Raw genomic sequence first — 18,768 nt, forward strand, 5'->3', positions numbered from 1 at the left:
ATTACATTTCTGTGGTCATAAAGTCTTCATAGCGATTCTCTAAATTCTGATGAATATGCTCGCCATAGTCTTTAGTCCTTGTGCCAGCTGTCATGTTTGTTACCTTGTGCCAAATTTCTCTGTGCTGCCTCCAACTCTGGGTGCTTTTACTGTGCATTATTAGTGTTCACAGATCTATTTCCAAACTAAAGCTTTGTTGGTATGCTGCATTTTAGCATATCAGTGTTGCAGAGTCCAGGGAAGCACAGACTGTCAAATTCCTCAAAGGATTCTGGGATATCCTTTTTTACTTAATAGTTACTGGAACTCTCCTTTGCAAATTAAAATGTGTTCCTTTCATGTTTTTCCTCATTTACAGAAAATTTGATGGATTATTTGAAGATAGGTCTAAAAAAGCACACAAATTAATATTTATGGCTGCGCGCATTCCAGCTCCAGAAGGGCTGACTAACAATTGAATATAACCACATTGATTATTTTTGGTACATCTGCTGAGCCACAGGATATTCTTAGCAAGATAGTTGTCTCAGCTTTGAAGTAAACACATGAAGAGATTCCATTTCACTTGGCTTCCAAACACACAGATGTGTTGCTTACATTCAAGATAAATGATGTTACAGTCTGCCTTATTCCAAGGCATTCTTCAGTACTTGATAGCAAGCTTCATAGCACATGCTTCTCCCAGTGTCAAAGTTAAATTGTGAAAAAGCATGTTTCCAGAAACTGGAAGAATCTTTCTGCAATTTTTGATTGCTAATTAAGTGCAAGTAGCAGCAGATGACACAAAGTTTTGTCCTCATCGAGTGTTCTTTGTCTACAATTATGAAGTTTGTTATACAAGACATGTTAATTATAGCACAGTAATTAGAAGCATAATTACTGTTTTTCTGTATTGGGTACATTCTTTGTTATTATATCAAAAAGCATTTTGCCTCAAATATACTTGTGAACTTAAGAAAGAAAAGAATTACAATGGAATTTGTAAGGAAATTTATAGAATATCTTTTGGAAGATAAATGTTGTATTGAAATAAAACTCCCTGATAGCAGCTGCTTGGACAACATACTTGGGACTTGCATGACTAACATGGATTCTAGTAATGCATTTTGGCTGACTTGGGACTGAAGCTTTATTACAGTTTCTACCAGTACATACAAAAAGTGTGTGCTCATTTTGCAGTGTTGTCATATGTACTGGATTGATTCTATTGGTGTTGGGATGTTTCACTGAACATTTTGTCCATCTACACTCTGCTGCAGGGTCTAGTTCAAGACATAAATGTTATCCTTTTTTATCTCGTGGTGGGAGCCAGAGATCTGTGCCTGGTAAGCAGGTAAAGATCTCATTTTGGTTTGTATGTTCTGGGTATTTTTATGCTGCAAGGAAAGATTGACTAAGAATGTGGGTTTTCTTTAATCTGTGTGTTTTTAATAAGGAAATAGACTTAGAAATAATCTTGATCTCTAGGGTAGCAGCTGTTTCCAAATGGTGCATCATTCACTGTATATATTAATATCTGCCACAAAGAACTTTGGTATTGATTCATTGGACTTAAATTAAATGAGAATCTGATTCCAATAAAAATCATAAGCACCTGTGGAGTGATGCATCAAGCAATACTCACATTCCTTTTCAGAAAATTATTTGATGCTCCAAAGCAGTTTGTCAGTGTTCTGAAATAGACTGTATTTCTCCCCCACACCACGAATTGGACACTTAGGAGAAATGAGAGATTTTAGTCATCATTATTACTGAAGTTATAATATAAAAGTTATAAGATTGTGTAGTTGTCCTGATGTGTCATGATTAAAGCTTCAGCTTTACTGAAAGATTCACAAGTAAGTTACTAAGGAAATATAATCCTCTATGTATATTTATCTTAGAATACTGTTTGCTAGATCTGTGCATATTCAATGTAAGCACAGTCAGGTAAGTATATTAATCCAGTGGACATTTTGTGACATAACCACTGTGAGAAGTACCACTGAATTCAGTGGTGGTTAATGCTACCAAATCTGAAATTTTTAAAACATTATCTTCATTTATTTCCTCCTGTTGATGAACATGTATTCTCTCCCGTTCTGTTTAATATCCCTTTTATGAGCAGTTGTCCAAACTTCATCATGTTCCTTAGATGTCTAAGCTTTAATGCTTTTAATATTTTTGCACTCAAAAAAGTAAACGTAAGCAGTATATATTATGAGCTAGTTGTCTATGCAGTCACCTTAATAGTTAATGTAGTGCTGCTTCTTAGAAATATATTAAGTATGAAATGTAAGAAAGTTCCTGGAGACTTTCAAGGTGAGGCTGGATCAGGCCCTGGGCAACCTGATCTAGCTGTGGTGTTCCGGTTAATTGCAGGGAAGTTGGGCTATATTGGCTTTCAGAGGTCCCTTCCAACTCTTAAGGATTCTATGATCCTATGAAAATAACTCCTGCAAGGTTTTTTACATGTTATTTTAGCTTGTGTTGGGTTACGTACAACTGGAACAGTAAGCATGAGCTATTTCATGTTTTGTCAGTATTTTAAGCAGGTTTCTTTGGTTATGTTTGAAGTCAGTGTTACATAGAGTATGATTCTTCTCTTCAGGAAGCAAACAAATTAAAGAAGGATGTAGTAATAGTAAAATGTTGCTGTGGGTGTTTTTTAGCTTTTCAGAAGGGTATGAGTCCCAAATCTCATTTTTGTAGATGCCACACCCCCATTTTGGTTTCAGTTCTTCTGGGTGAAACTGACAGTTACAATCCTTGTTTCATGCCTTTCTCCTTTCATATTTAGTGTACAAGTCTGTAAATCTTAAAAAAAAAAAAAAAAAAACACACACAAAAAAAAAAGCCAAAAAAACAAAGCCATCACAGGGATTGAGAAAGGTGATGTTCACCACTGATTACTATTTGGGAGAAAATAAGCAGAAACTGCCCATAGCATGTCAATTGCCCTCTTGTTGGTGTCTGGTTAACTGGCAGTAATAAAGTTTGCACTTGTATTTATCTAAGAATGTCAAATGTTATTGTAGAACTGAACACCTCATAACTACCACGAGGCTGTGTGGTATCCCGTGTGATATACAGGCAGCCTAATTGACCCGGGGAAGTTATATGACTTACTTGAGATAATAAGTCAGAGGCAGTGTGTGAGATACAGCTGAGTTGTACTCACTCTGGTTCCTAGCAGTGTGTGTGTATAGATAAGTGCTGACTTGAAGTCTGCGGTCTGTTTTTAACTGAGATTTCTACTGAAATTAATAATGGCCTTAATGAAAGAACCACTGATAAAACACAAACATTTCAGAGAAGAGGTGCACACATAAATGAACTGCTACTCTAAAGAAATATCCTAGAAGCAATGCAGACAGGTGTCGATTGTATTAATTTATTTTGGTGTGTTGCATACCTTTCTCACTGGAACTGTGAGCTTATTCAGAGAGAGTTTCTCTTTATAGTAATGCAAAATTGCCGAACATCCTCATTGATTAGGTACAAGAGTTTCAGGAAGCTCAAATACACCTCTTTAACCTTTAACAAGAGGTGGAACATCATACTAAGTGCGCCACCTTTGAGGACTTCTCTCTGGAATTATTTTCCTTTACAATTTTGCATGATGTTAGTAATCTTATGTTACTTGCTAACGGTGCTATTTTTTTCTTCTCTTTTATTTATTTTTAAAGATTTCTAAATATTACCAGGTCAACTTAAACATTTATATTTTGCTGTGTGAATAATTGGAGCAGCAAGAATACCTTGCTTCTCTTTGTTATGCAGATTGCGTTTGAAGGGTGAAGATTTGCTTTGACAATTGAAATCTCTAAATCTCCATTTCTAAGTCTTCAGTTTTAGTGATCAAATCCCCATGCAGGTATGCGTGGACACTAATCTTAAGTTTCAGTGGCTTTGGCGGTGATCTGCAAGACACTGGAATCCCTTCTTAGCTAGGATCAATTTGTCTGTTTTGAGGCTAGAAGCTGCAAAATGTTTATGCGAGGTTCTGTTACAAAACAAAACAGAAAGATCAGGAAAAAAATATATAAATGTATAGGTTTCTGTAGATAGTTCAGTGCAATTATTTTCACTGGCTTTTCTGCTAAAATGCCAAATAGTTTTTAAAAATAGCGAATGTTTGTGTTAGTCTATTATCATATTGTCTGTGCTTTCAAGACACATCCAACCCTAAAATTCTACTTAATGGCAGTATTTAAGTATTAAGGCCATTAAGTAACTGTAGTACTAAGTATCCCTTTTCCCTTACTCTCAGACATTAAAAAAAGAGAAGAAGATGGGGAAAGATTGAAGATTGCAGGTTATAAAGGTTTTTTCTAGGTTTTAGAAACCTTACTAAAGTTGAGTAGTGTAAGGGGGAAAATTGCTCACCCTTTACTTGCTTTCCTACCTGAAACAGGTGGAAAATAGTAAACGATAGTGGAATTATTAATTATTTTATGCTAGAATTTTGTAAAGAACAACAGCAACAAAAATATACAGATTCCAGTCTTCCTGTTGATGTAAGCTAAATATTAGAAAATGTTGGATATTTCTGGGGAAAAAATACAGTGTTTTCTGTCTTAAAAAATGTGCTATGTTGTTGAAGGGTATAAAATATTTTTTTTCCTCATGCTTGATTAAAAAGTAATTTTCTGGTAGTGATTTTCTTGGGTGTTTGAGGACCCTTAGGCGACATTTTCACTAGCAGCTCAGGAAATCCTCAGCATTTTCAGAATTTCTTTCTTTCTTTCTTTTTAATTGATTCGAATGAATGTATTACTCTTGAAAAGGAAAAGTAAAACAGCAATCTTTTTAGTTGCCATGAAATAAGAGTGATGTTACAGAGAATAATGGAAGTGCTGAAGTTTTGGCTCAGTCACTGGTTTTACGTTAGAAAATAATTTGATATTATAAAGATAGTAGTTATTGCAGTTGTTTAACCCACGGTTAAAGTTAGTTCATCTAGAGGATAATTTTCTCATGTAGATTAGTACATGTAATTGGCAGATAGATAACTTAGTGGATGTAAGCATATGAAAGCTTTCCATAACAGACTTGTTTAAGATCCTGATCACATGTTTAGATTAGTTTAATAATGTTACTGTTTTCATAGTTTCCCTTGCAGTCCTAATTCTATTTGAAGGCTCCATCAATCTTACAGCACTATATCAGACACACGAGGTTAGGACAAACCAGACAGTGGTGAACGTATATATTAAGATATATTTAAGATATATTCTAAAAATTCTGATGGTTATGGATGCCATTAATAGAAATTAAAAAATCAGGAGTCAAGGTGAAGGAAACTGCAAAATTCAACAATTTACTTCATTAGCATGGTAATGTACTGAGCATTCTCTTCCAGTACTTGAAGGGAGCGTATAAACAGAACGGGGAATGACTGTTTAATTGGGTTTATAGTGATAGGACAAGGGGAAGAGGGGATGCTTGGGTTAGATATTAGGAAGAAGTTTTTCATGCAGAGGGTGGTGACACACTGGAACAGGTTGCCCAAGGAGGTTGTGGATGCCCCATTCCTGGAGGCATTCAAGGTCAGGCTGGGTGTGGTGGGATGTCGCTCTGGGCAGGCTGCTCTCATGGCTGGCAACCCTGCACATAGTAGGGGAGTTGAAACTGGATGATCATTGTGGTCCTTTTCAAGCCAGGCCATTCTGTTATTCTTTCAACTGATACAGTTGAGTAAAGAAAGAGAGTGAGTTGTTTCATACTGGGAGTTGAACATGCTGAGGAGGAAAAGAGTTAAATCCATGGTAGATATTTGGGCAGTGTGGCATGACAGGGAACTCTAGTGACTTAAAAGATTTAGCCAAGCAAATTGTGAAAATGTTAAGTTGGATTTTGTAAGTCAGAAATAATTGTTGATTTGCATTAGTAATAATAAAATGTGAGCTATGTTATTTTCAAAAAACTTGATTACCTAGGAGCCAAAGTTGGTCACAGAAATATGGAGTTCTTAGAGATTGTTTCTTAAAGGAATTCAACAAAAGGATTTGCTTCTTTTTATAGGCCTTCCTTTCTCCCTTTATATTGTGAAGGATTGAAAAACATTAGCTAAAAAAGATGAAATGTTCACTCATGTTGTTTCCAGACAGCAATTTTTCTAATCAGGTTTAAAGATTTTTAAATCAGTGAAACTAGGCTCATAAATCATAATCATTTCAGTTAGTTATTCTAAAATGCATTAAATGAATAGGAAAATTAAAAAAAAAAAAGAAAAAAAAAAGAAAAGAGTTCAAGATTATTCCTGCTTTCTCTGCTTGATGGAAAGTCATGGTAGATCCTGAAGTAACCATCATCAGAGCACATTCCAGAATTTTCACCCTTGTCTATGGAGAAATCAAGGAGTTTTGTACATGTTCTTCTCCATCTGCCAAACAAGGTGGAAGTTAAATCACTTTGTATTAGCAATATTATCAGCTGCTACAGCTAGAAGAGGTTTTGGAAGAAGCTTCCTCCAAAGCAACCGTAAGAGCTTGTCTACCATTGATGTTTATCAGTCATTGCTTTTTCACTCTCCCAGTATGACCTCTGTAGAATTTATTGCTGAAATACAAGAAGAGGTGACAGAGTATCATAAAAAGATGAGAAGAATCAGTATATTTGTAAGAGAGGACTGATTCATTCTCACTGACCTCCATTATAGTAATGATATCAGCCAGTCCACCTACTGAAGTGATAATGAAGTAGAACTAATTAGGATTTAATAAAAGTCTCCCTTACATTATTCTTTCAGGAAGTTAACTTACATTCTGTTAAAGCCTGGTGAGTTTTGCCTCCTATATCATGACAGGCCTTATGAAAATATGAGCAAGGTGTAAGAATAGCCTGTGTTTGTTTGACTATTAATTGTTCATCACATGATGACATCTGCTGCATTGCAATTTATGCAGAAAATTGAGTTTAAGTATGATGAAATAGAGGATGTTTCTGCCTACCTGGAAAGTTTTGTTTCTTTTAAAATAACTACGTTTCAATAATAGAGAGACTTACATAAAAGAATAAAAAGAGGATTAATTTCCATCAGTTTTTTTTAATTAATAAGTCGGTGTGAACTTGAAATAAAATGAGAAAAAGTGCACAGCTTTGTTAGGCTGACAAATCGCTCTGTGCCCACATGGCGTTCAGCCCATAGCTTGTTTGTTGTGCTTCACATGGCAACTTCTGTGTCTCAGCAGGCTGTTTCAAAATATTTGTTTAAAATATCCACACACTTCAGGAAATATGCTTACAAGGATATTATTTCAAATTTTCTCAACATTTTCAAATGTTCTCTAATCTCTGAACTTGTACAATGCGTACTTGTATAACATATGAAAAAGATTGCTGACATCTGCTAATGTAAGTGCGTGTTTGCTTTTTGGTAGACTATTCTCAACTTTCCTCTTGTGTTCAGTAGGTGATAAGAAGGAACAGAAGACAGATGTTTATTTTCTGCCTTTCTGAAGTAGAAACTTAGGAATTTGGGCTCTTAAGAAGGCTGGGAAAGAGGCCATCTTCTTCAAAACCCAGTTGACTTCCAAAGTGACTTCAGAAAGTTTATTTATCACTGTTTTTGTTTTGTTAGTTTTGTTTGTTTTCCTTTTTAATATTCGTTTTCCAATTCCATCATCATTTTGCTTTGAATGCGTAGATCCAGCTTGAAGGCTGGATTTTGCTATGCACAAAGTACTGCCCCATACACAAGAAGTACACTGCAAAGTGGGGAATGTATTATTTTTACCTTTGCTAAGTATTGTAACTGTAGGTAGTGTTCATGATTGTAGCCAATAAGAAGAATTTGGGCCATAAATGAAACTTTTATTTTGAATATGTTCTGCCAATGATATGTTTTCTCTGAAGTGATTTCATGGAAAGAGGTGATCTTAGACTACTGTTATTGTTTTTTTTAATTAAGATGCTTAATTAAGTTGGGAAACTAACAACTGAAGTCAGTGTTAACTGAAAAACTCTGAAAATAAATCTGCATAAAAGGTGGTTAAAGGGGCTTGTTAGTAGCCAACTCATCAACTCCTTTATGTAACACAATTGTATTTGGCAAATGGAGGAGGTGGCAGATGAGATGGGAAAAGGGGAATGAATTCTATAGTCTCTTGGTAAAGCCAAGTGATCCAGTTACTTTTCTGAAAATCAATTTATGTCAGTATTTTTTGTGTTCCTGCTTTTGACACCAAGTTGTAGTCTAAATGAAACACTAAGTATTTATTATATTGTAAAGGATAATTGAGTCTAGCAATTATTCATTTTAGCATTTTCAATTTTCCTTTAATGTTTTCATGTAATCTGGTTCATTATGATAATGTTTCATAATATTTCTGAAGTTTTTTGTCTCATTAAATGCTACTGAAGTGTATTTATTTGGTTATGTGAAGCAGGCTTTGAAAATAACAAAAAAGATCTGCAGTATTTCAGAAATTACATTAATATGATTCATGCTTGCAGACAATGAAGGGAAATTTAATGGACTTGAGACTTAAGATCATATTTTAGTCAAACAAACTAGACTACAGTCAAACACAATAAATATAAGTCAGCTTAAAAACTAATTTTTTAATTAAATGTTAACCATACAGAGCCATTAGTCAGTGGTATGGCATACCTACAACAAGCCTGTTTCCCGCATAGCTGTTTTCTTGGTTACCTAGATACATGGCTTAGCTTAAGGCCGCCTGCTTGTACAGAGCAATTTGCTTTTAATATAAGGGGGTAGAGGTAAAAAGCCATTGATGTGAAACACATTAATGATGAGTGACGGGCAGAAACTTTAAAGCGCATTTGTGTTAAAGCCCTGCTGCAACTATCATTGCTGCGGTCAGCCTTGAGCTCCCTGCTGCAGCGTGTTGGCACACAAACAGGGCACTGGTGGTGTGCCAGTAAGGGCCGCTGCTCAGCAGCATTTCAACAACCCCTACATAAAGGAACAGTTGAAAGGGGCATTTAAAAAAGTAAATAAGTCAATGGAATATGTGTAACATCCTAGGAATGGGGAAGGAAAGGAAAGAGACAGACAGTAAGTTTGTCACATATAACCATGTCTTACTTTCGGGTCTATGTGTAGGCTGACAGCCTAGTGGACACATTGCAGGGGCTGGCTGCTACCTACTTCATTCCCCTCTCCTGAGTCAAGAGTCTGTCCTTCTGCATGGGGAAACACAGACTCTATGATCTCTCCCTTGAGTCTTTGGGCAGCCTTGGACTCTTGGCATCTCCCCTGACCACTGAGGGACTCGGCCCACTGTGATGCCTCTTTGTCCTCCCACCACTGCACCCAGGAGGAGGAAGAAAAGAAAAGCATTTTTATATGATGGCTTGAGTCTCACCCAGCTAGCAGCTCTAAAAGCTGCCATGGGAATCATTTATGTTGTCAGAGCAGTGGAACAGGGTGCCCAGAGAGGTTGTGGAATCTCTTCTCTGGAGATAATAAAAATTTGCCTGGATGCTTTTCTGTGAGTCCTGATGCAGGGGTCCTGCTTTAGATGGAGATTGGACTCGCTGATCTGCAGAGGTCCTTCCAGCCTATGCAATTCTGTGGCCTGGGAACACAGAGGGATCTGCTCTCTCTCAGATGGGGTCTTGAGCTGGAGCTGGTGTTTGGACTTAGATGCAGTGGGAAAGGGGAGGCTTGTGAGGGTGTCAAAGCATACCATACATTCATAACATGAAGAGAGTTGGAACTGCCCTACTGGCACAGCAGTTCTCAGAGAGGAGAGGTGTCCCCATGGGCAGCATGGAGAAAGCAGCTTGTGTCATGAGGGCTGCCTGCCTTAAATTATTGCAGAAAGGGACAAGGAGATCTAAAAGCATCACTTTTTATTCCCTAGTTTACTTTTGAGTTGTGTAAATCTGGGCATTTCTGCTTTCATGTCCAAATTTCAACTCAGAAACTTGAAAGGTAAAAGAACATTGTGAAAGAAGAAAAGGGCAGAGTATTTGTTATATTTTCATTTCATTTTTCTTTATCCTACAGTATCTTTAAGATACACGTAAATATACATTCCCCTGTGACAGCACTGAAAACAGTCATTCTTCTTGCTGTCTCAGAATGATTCAGGTATCCAACTGCTCATTTCAGATTTAATATTTAACACCTAGATTAAAATCTGGGCTTGATAAAAATTTTCAGGACTTTAAGTCAGACTTTTCTGGACTCTTTTTGACTTAATTGCTCTTCCCAAGCCTTAATGTTTTTATGGACCACTAGACACTCTTAGAAAACACCATACAATTCACTTACTGAATATGGTTTTGCATGGCTCATTGACTCTGCCTCATTTGGGAGCTACAGGTCTGCTGAGAAATGCCTAAATACTGTTCAAAAAGTAGTTTCAGGACTGAGTTTTGCTGAATTAATTAGCGCTTGCTTCTGGGGGCAAGAGTTCATTCAGATACTCTACTAAATATGTGCAGTATATTTTGGTGCCAATATAATTTTACAGCTCGCGGCTTCTGAATTGCTGTCTTAAGATACTGTATTCTATTGACAAAGTAGTTCTCACTAAATCAGCTCCAGGTTTTCTGAATCAGATATGAAAATTGTATCCTTACAGACAATGATATTTCAATTAACAATTTTTAATGAGGGTGTGAAACGTCAGGCCCTTGCAATAGCTGTAAGTTACGATTACAGAAGGCATCATGAAAAAATATTATGCAAGTACTTTCTCAATTTTTAATCCTGTTGAAGTCAAGTTAAATAAGTGCCTTTCTGAGTAGTTCTTAAGCACATCCTTAAGCTTTTTGGTTAATTAGAGTCTTCTGCCTTCCTTTTTTTGAAGAAGCATCAACCTCATTGTTCTCTACAGTGACAGTCAAGTTCCTGGGATCATGAATGATGAGAACTGGAGCACTTATTTCAGTGAAGAATCAGGCCCAAGAGAATGTTTATAATGCATCTCCAGCTCATTGGAATGAGAAAAAAAGGATATCAAGCAGTATCCCCCACTGGGACTGCACACAGAAAAAAAAAAAACCCTTACCCTAATGATACATATTTTTTCTGAGATAAGTACGTATGTTATTTTCATTATGCATTCTGGTTAAACAACTTCAGAACATTTTTTACTATATTTAAGGTGGATTCAAGTTGATGCTAATAAGGACATAGAAAATAGCTGCAATGGTATGAAACTTAAAAGTGGGACTTGGGAAAAGTCTCTTTAAAAGAACAAGAAGTGAAATTCCCACATTATCAGTATTCAGATAGTTTGGAATGTCTGTTTCCATAGGGAAGGAAAGTATTGTATAAATAAGCACAGATAACGTGGCAACCTGCACAGCATTCATTGTTTGTGATGTAGTCTGTGACGTAATCTTTTCTAGATAAGAGCCTTTAAAAATAGATTCTACTGTAATGGTTAACATGTCCAGAATAAAATAGCCAAGAGAAAATCTTTTTTGTTCCTGGAATGCTGTAACATTATGAAAAAGATTTTATACTAGAGATTTCAAGTTTGTGGAAATAAATTGAAAATTATATTCTTTAGTTAAAATCATCCTGTCTTTAATTGTTATTCTTTTTTATAAGATTGCTTACGTGCTGAAATGCTTTCATGTAAGTCTGTAACACTGCCATGCAACGTAGGCCATTGGTATCATGTGCCCCTGTAATTTTACTTGCTTTAGAATTTGTAAGTCACAGAGGAAAGAAGGAATCGGAACACTTAAGGTACATCCTTTTCATCTCTATCATCGTTAAGTTTAATGGGATCAGTAGAGGAGAAAGCCTAAGACATATGCAGTTTTATCTACCAATTTTTAGAAAATAACATGAGCTGCTTCTGTGGTAAATCTTTAAAAAAAAGAAAAAGCCAGACATCCAGGAATGGAGATGTAATGGGTATCTGATTTCTGTACCGGACAAGTCCAATTATTGTTATATTTCAAGCTGTGACATATTCACATGCATACATGGATCCTGATGGAAAAGATTTAATTCCATAAAAAAAAAAAAAAAAAAAAAAAAAGATTTTGAAACTTGGTAGGGTTTTTGTTTTTGTTGTCATTGTATGATTTACAAGCCCTAATTGCATATCCTATTATAGCACTGTTAAAGCTTTTTATATTGTTATAAAATAGGTTTGACTGTGCACGCTGATTGCTGTGAGACAATAAAAGGTAAATAGCTGATGTGTATAGCTGAGAAAGTGTGGAACCTTTTCCATTAAAGCATAATCTCTCTTGTAGTTGCCATAGGGCAGGCAATCCCCTTTGTGCTGATGCCTCGCCTCTTAGGGCTTCCTGGTGGGGACTGAGGCTCAAGGTTCTGAGATGTGGCACACTCAGCCAAATGCAGGCCCTCGTATGCTGAACATTTTCCTCCACAAGCCCTAGCAAAGGTCTCAGCAATGCTTCCTTGGGGGGAAATGCTGTAAATGCTAATCTAAAATCATTTGTAGGTTAGCAGGGGAGAAAGCCCACCCTCTGTGTTTTGTAGCATCATTAAGTGATGCAGAAAAGCAAACAAAAAATAGAAGTATCTTTTAGAGATGCATCTCTATTTGTTCTTAGACCTGTGAACTGCTAATTGCTGGGCAGTATTTTTTACATGGAAAGAAAATAATTGATCCTGTATATGGTCCGTGCTAGGAGAGCTTTCAGAAGAATGTACAAGTGAGAAAAAGACAGTTGCTTCAGTGCAGAAGAAAAGGTTAAATACTGCATTGTAGTCTATTCCTCTTCTTTATTGTACCGTGTTCTTTGAGGGATAAGATAGATTTCTTGTGAGTTACCTTTGTGGAATCTTGTAAAACTAGGAGTAAATTACTCCACTAAGGGAATGGCCCGTGAGGCTAATGTGCTTCTAAAATTACTGATATGTCAAACAAGATTTCAGAAGGCTCTTTATAGTGGTGGGATTTTGTGCTGTGGGCAACATCAGTGTTTTGTTTTCTGTATTACACGTCTGTGACAAACTGTCAGGCATTTGGTGCCTCTGGAAGTGAAAATGAAAAGATGGATGGTATTTGCATACACTGTTACTGCGGAATCTAAACCAGGGCAATGCCTTGGTAGTAGTTTCACACACCTGACAGTGTTATGGTGACAATTTGCCTTTATCAGTAGTTGGGAAATTGGCAATCAGGCAGGTGGCATTAATTTTTCCAGTGAATACTACGTGCAGAAAGTACAATAACAGTCAGTTTTTAACTGAAAAGTAACTTATTGCTGAGGTAATCTAGAATTTTGCAGAGTGTGCATAGTTATGATCGTTAGTCAAACATTAACCCAGCAACCTATAGCTGAAACAAAATTGAATTTCTCTTAAAACTGCCAAGCTCACTGTCTCTGGGCCTTGGGAAGCTTTTTATATTAACCTCAGTATTTAACAAACCTTTCAGCCTGTCTCTGGGAAGGGAGAAGCGTACCAATAGCACTTAACCCTCTTCTTGGAGATGTCCCTTTTCAGTAAGGTCAACATGCAGTGTCAACCATGTTCTCCCGCACCCTGCTATTATTTTTACTTCCCTAAAGCTTTTAACCTGAAGAGAAAGTTGTTTATCGTGGGAGCTCACCTTACACATGTTAAAACTGATGTCAGTTTATCTCCTGGGTATTACTACTTGAATGCTGAATTGCATAGTTGAATGGTTTACAAAAATAGACTAATATTGTTGTACTGTAACAGAGAGCGTATTTATAAAAGGAGACTTCCTGGGCTATAGCATTAATTGTTGGCATGTGATATTTAGCTTAAGAGATGTTTATATTCAGTGATAAAAGAAGCTGTCTTGTCCTTTGAATACTGAATTATAATAAAATCTGATAGGTAAAGGAATCATGGGAAACGTGGCTTGGTATTTTTGCTTGCTACCCTCACTGCATGTGTGACCTCTAATGTGGAGGCTGAGGGCAGGGATGTAGTTGGGTTTGGGAGGAACCAACATGGTAAAATGGAGTGATGAAGGGGTAAAAGAGGCTTACCAAGGGTGAATAGCTGATCAACCGGTATGCCTAGTGCTGCACTGCACTCTGCCTTGTGGCTTTATTAAATCCTCTTTTTAACCATTTTATCTGTGTGTTGCACGTTCTGTCTTGAGTGTGTTGGGAATACTTGTGAAATTTAAGCCAGGCTATCCAGGGGGCAGGGTAGACCTTTTGAGTCCCAACAGCTGGTGTGGGATGGTAAACATTGAGGGCTTTTGGGTCTGGAGCCAGAACCTGTGGGCCAGGGAGTACAAGCCATTAGCGAACTTCAGTCTCTGTTACCTGGAGGGGAGGATCAGGATGGGGTCTGTGCTGTTTGCTTGAATGCCATATGTGTTTACAGTAGTGCTGGTGAAAGCACTGTTTTTTTTTGTCTCCATTCATCCATGAGTCCAGCTTTGCACATGTCCCAGTGACTCCATCCTATTTTCTTGCAAGCAAAAAGGACGTGTAAAAAACTTCCCTGCACATTTTGTCATTCTGTGTGTGACAAACAAGATAATGGTTCAAGGTATCTTCTAAAACTATTTTTTGTTTGCATGCTATATTATATGAAGTTCTACTATTGGCAACTACATGTTTGTTTTTTTGGTTAGGTGCAGTCCTTTGAGGGGAAGATTTCTTCTTTGAGAATACCTGGCCATGGGTGATGCTTTTTCAGGGAAGAATGGGGCAGACAATGATAGATGTGCTGACTGGAGAGCTTGCACTTGCAGAGGTTTCTTAGAATAATGGGGAGCAGTCACAAACACAGGCCAGAGATGACGAAAAGGGGAAAAGGGGAGATTTTTCTGTTGACCCAAGGGAGAACAAGTAGAGCTATTCAAAGTTGCTGGTGTTTAAAGCAGGTCTGAAGGAAAGGGCTCTTGTTGCAAAGACACGTTTGGGCAGAAAAGATGCTTGTTTTCAAATGTCTGTATTTTATCTCTTTCACCTGAAGAATCTAGGTTTTCAAACAGAAGAAAGCTTGTTCAAGTTTATCTTATAATAAAACAGCTTCTTCAGAGCCTGTTTGGTATTTTTGGTGCATTTGCTTTAAAGAAGAGGTACAGACAGGTCTGCATCAAAGCTCTAGCATGTCTGAGATCCAGTCGTAGCATAAAAGTTGAAGATGTTATAGCTGGTTAAAAAAAAACAAAAACAAAACAAAAAAAAAAAACAACCAAGAAAACATTAGGCCAGCTTTAAAAAAAATTATCCAGTGTCTATCTTTTATAAATCAGTTTAGTTCTTTTACAATTTCTAGCGTGATTTTTGCTGCTTACAGAAGCTGTTGCAGTGGCTGGTAGAGCAAACAGACCTTAGCATATTAGGCCAAACATGGGATGAGGGATCCCACAGAAATTAAAACAAACAAAAATGTTGTCTCATGCCAAATTTGCCAACTGCAGTGCACAGTTCCTTAAAAACAAACAAACAAAAAGCAATCCCAGGCAGTTGTAAACAGTAACAAGTTAGCTGCCAGTGTTTCTTGAGTGACTGTGGCTTGTATGCAGAGTAGCTTGACTGCTTTGAGACTTTACCCTTGCTACACTTCCAAACGAAAGGGGGGGTTACATTGTAGTTACATTTGCCTTGTGTTCAGGCAAATCAAGTTGTTTCCTGTTTAAAAAATAAAACAAAATCAGCTTGCATTCATGAGTGGAGTTGGAGTTTGAATGATATCTCTTTTTCCTGTCTTTGTTTTATACAAAGCCTACAGTAACTTCCATTCCAAATCAACAGTCTGTTGTTGACATAAAGAAAAGGGGGACAACATCGAAAGGGACCAGGACATGCTTGAAAAGTAGGCATGTGAGAATCTAATGAGGTTTTACAAGACCAAGAGCAAGGTGTTGCTCTTGGGTTGAGGCAGTCCCAGATATGGGACTGGGAGAAGAACTCAGTGAGAGTAGCCCTGCTGAGAAGGACTGGCAGTTCTGGTGGATGAAGAGTTTGACATGAGCGACCAGTGTACTCTTGCAGCAGAGAAAAACAGATGGGTCCTGATCTGCATCAAAAGAGGGGATGGCTAGCACAGAGAGAGAGGGAGGGGATTGTCCTGCTCTGGTCTGCCTTTAGGAGGTCTCGTCTTGGAGTCATGTTTCCAGGCCTAGGGTCCCCAGCACAGGAGGGGTGTGGAGTTGTTGGAGTGGGTCCAGAGGGGGGCTGCAAAGATGATCAAAGAGCTCTAGCATCCCTCCTTTGAAGAAAGGTTGAGGGAGTTGGGTTTATTTACATTGGAGAAGAGGAGGCTCAGGGTAGACCTCATTGTGACCTTCTAGTACATGAAGGGAACTTCAGGTAGGAGGGGTCTGACTTAATGATGTTTAAGGTCACCTCTGTGATTCTCACAGTGCTCTACACCCTTAATGTTGAAGTTGGAGTAGCATCTACAAATCACATTTAAAACTCTGAGCTTTTCCTTTTCTTCCCAGTAAAACTCTGCATGATATTGTTAGTTCAAATATGTTTTCTTCTGTATTCTTCCTTTAAGTACACATAACAGTTCATAAGATAGAAACTCATTTGTTTTCTGCTTACCATCCATCCAGTTGTAGGACAGCATTGTTGACTTTTTTTTTTTTTTTTTTTGCAGTGGAAATTAGGAGAAGTACTTTACAATGTATGATTTGTTTTATTTTGGATGTCTATATTCAAAGAATTATCTTTGTCCTTTTTGTGTTGGTATGCTTATATAAAAAAAGTGTTGGGAGTATCTACTGGAATAACCTCATAAGGGAGAACACCTTACACTTTAATCTTGGAAGTACACAGTCACCTGTGGTAAAGGCCGTCTCGCTTCAGGCTTGAGGGTAGAAATTAGTCCAGTACGTTTTCATGGTATTTGATATGGAGGAACCTATGGAAAGATCACTACTGGTCTATAATTCTGGTTAATAGAAATTGATTATTTTGAATGTCTACAGAGTACTCAGTCAACCTGAACTGGCTTTTTCCAGTCTCAAGGAGGTGCTTCTGGATATCTTTGCATTTTAACCAGACTGGGTCTCGTTCTGTCTATCTTGGATTTGTTTTCCTTTCTGTCGTTAATTTTTCTTTGATTTGTTTTCCCTAATACCTCCCTCACTTTGCTTCCTTTTCTTCAACTCTAACTTTCATGTTTTTGTTTTCAAGTTAACTCTCCACCAGGGAATATTTATATTTGTGCTAATTAGTACACAGTGTACTCTAACACACAGATTCTTTGCCTTTTCTTACTTTGCTTGCTTTTTATTTTTTTTTTAAATAGAAATGATTGGATCAGAAATTGAATCTGAAACTTCAGATAGATCTGTCTGAATTTGTCCATAAGCAGTTGTTTTCTCCATCAGCTTCTGAACTTTGTATGGACTTTCTATATGTTGTTTGCTTTTTATGAAAAGGTAATGTTAGTCATATAAGAAACAGCTTTCCAAATGTCCATGTAATGTTTAAAAATGTAGAAAAGTCATGAAGGTAACAGAACGAAGACTATAGGACAAACAGTGGAATTCATTAAATATTGAAAAGGGTTGGAAAAGCAAACAGTGAACTTCAGAAAGCAGATCTTTTAGGCATTACTGGCTATTGGAAAAGTGACTGCAGAAATACGTGACTCAGAAATATGTGCTTTCATGTTTGTATGTGATGAATTTATAACCAAACAATGGAAAATGTTTCTATGCAGAGTAGATGAGGCACTCCTCATTTTGCCAGTTCAAATGAGGTTTTACTGATTTTTATGTGCAGTTCCCTACAGCGTGGCACCTGGACGTTCTGTATCTGAGCAGAAGCTGCTGGTTCTTCATAAGCTGTTAGTCATGCTTTGAGAGCCTTCTCAAATTACATCAACTTCATAATTCTCAAGCATTACCTGAAAATGAATTTTCCTTTATCTGAAAACTTAGTAAATAGTAGGAAAGAATACTGGAGACAAAATATCTTCTGTTTCCTGTCTTTGGAAATTAAGAGTCCAAGGTTGTCAGTCTTCAGATTTCAGTTCTCCACTTTCTGCAGTGCTTTTGAGAGGGTCCATACAGATAACAGGTATATTGCCTTCGCCCTGTCGGAAGTTGGGACCCACAGTGTTTGAGCCTTGCAGTTCACCTACACACGCCCAAAAACTCCATTGTCTTTGACAGTCATCTTTGGCTTTGGAAACTCACAGTGGAAACGATGCCATGATAGCCACCTGTAGCGATTTGATAGTAGGGAGGCATTTATGGAATACTGTTTACGTCTACCTAATCAGTGCAATTTTGATAATGGGTATTTTAAATATTTTCTGAACTTGTAGAGGTAGGTTTCTGCACCTGAGGGGTGTAAGGTGATACACAGAATATCTAGTCTTAAAAGCAGAATTTCCACTTCATTTAGCACAGTTTTCAAACACTGAGAGCCAAAATCATCAAGCGCTGATGTTTGCGTAAGTCAAACTCCTGTATTGTTTTTACTTATGCTTATTATTATATCAGTGAAATCCCGGTTACTGGGTAGGTTATGTCTGTTGTCACAGTCAGGAAGGAAGACTAATCATTTGTGTTCAACCATGCATTGGACTTGTGAAAAATCAACAAAGTAACTTTCTTTGCTCGCGAGTCAGATTTTCTTCACGCATGAAAAATGATACCACATTCAATTCCATTGCATTTGTCATTCCGAGTATAAAAAGCATCTCTTAACAAGGTGGTGTGACATAGCGAAAACTTATAGAAATGACTGGAAAATCTCTCTTGTGCCATTTCTATCATTTTTTGTAGAAGTGTATATTGCTTTTCCAGTTGTCAGAATATTTTTTTAAACACACACTGGGATCTTTTTGCTGTTCTTGTGTCATTCTATCTTTTGGGCAGCTTTTTGTGTACAAAAGCCTAATAAGATCTGTCA

At 37.3% G+C, this 18,768-nt stretch overlaps 1 protein-coding gene across 7 annotated transcripts in view; it reads left to right on the forward strand.

Moving 5' to 3' along the window:
* The window catches only part of PTPRM (protein tyrosine phosphatase receptor type M), a 432,075-nt gene that overhangs the window by 113,036 nt on the left and 300,271 nt on the right, over nt 1-18,768 (forward strand). The window lies entirely within an intron of this gene.

The sequence above is a fragment of the Coturnix japonica genome, chromosome 2 (assembly GCF_054131305.1).
Source record: "Coturnix japonica strain WE chromosome 2, WE-NBRP24, whole genome shotgun sequence".
In the NCBI taxonomy this organism is placed as follows: Eukaryota; Metazoa; Chordata; class Aves; order Galliformes; family Phasianidae; genus Coturnix; species Coturnix japonica.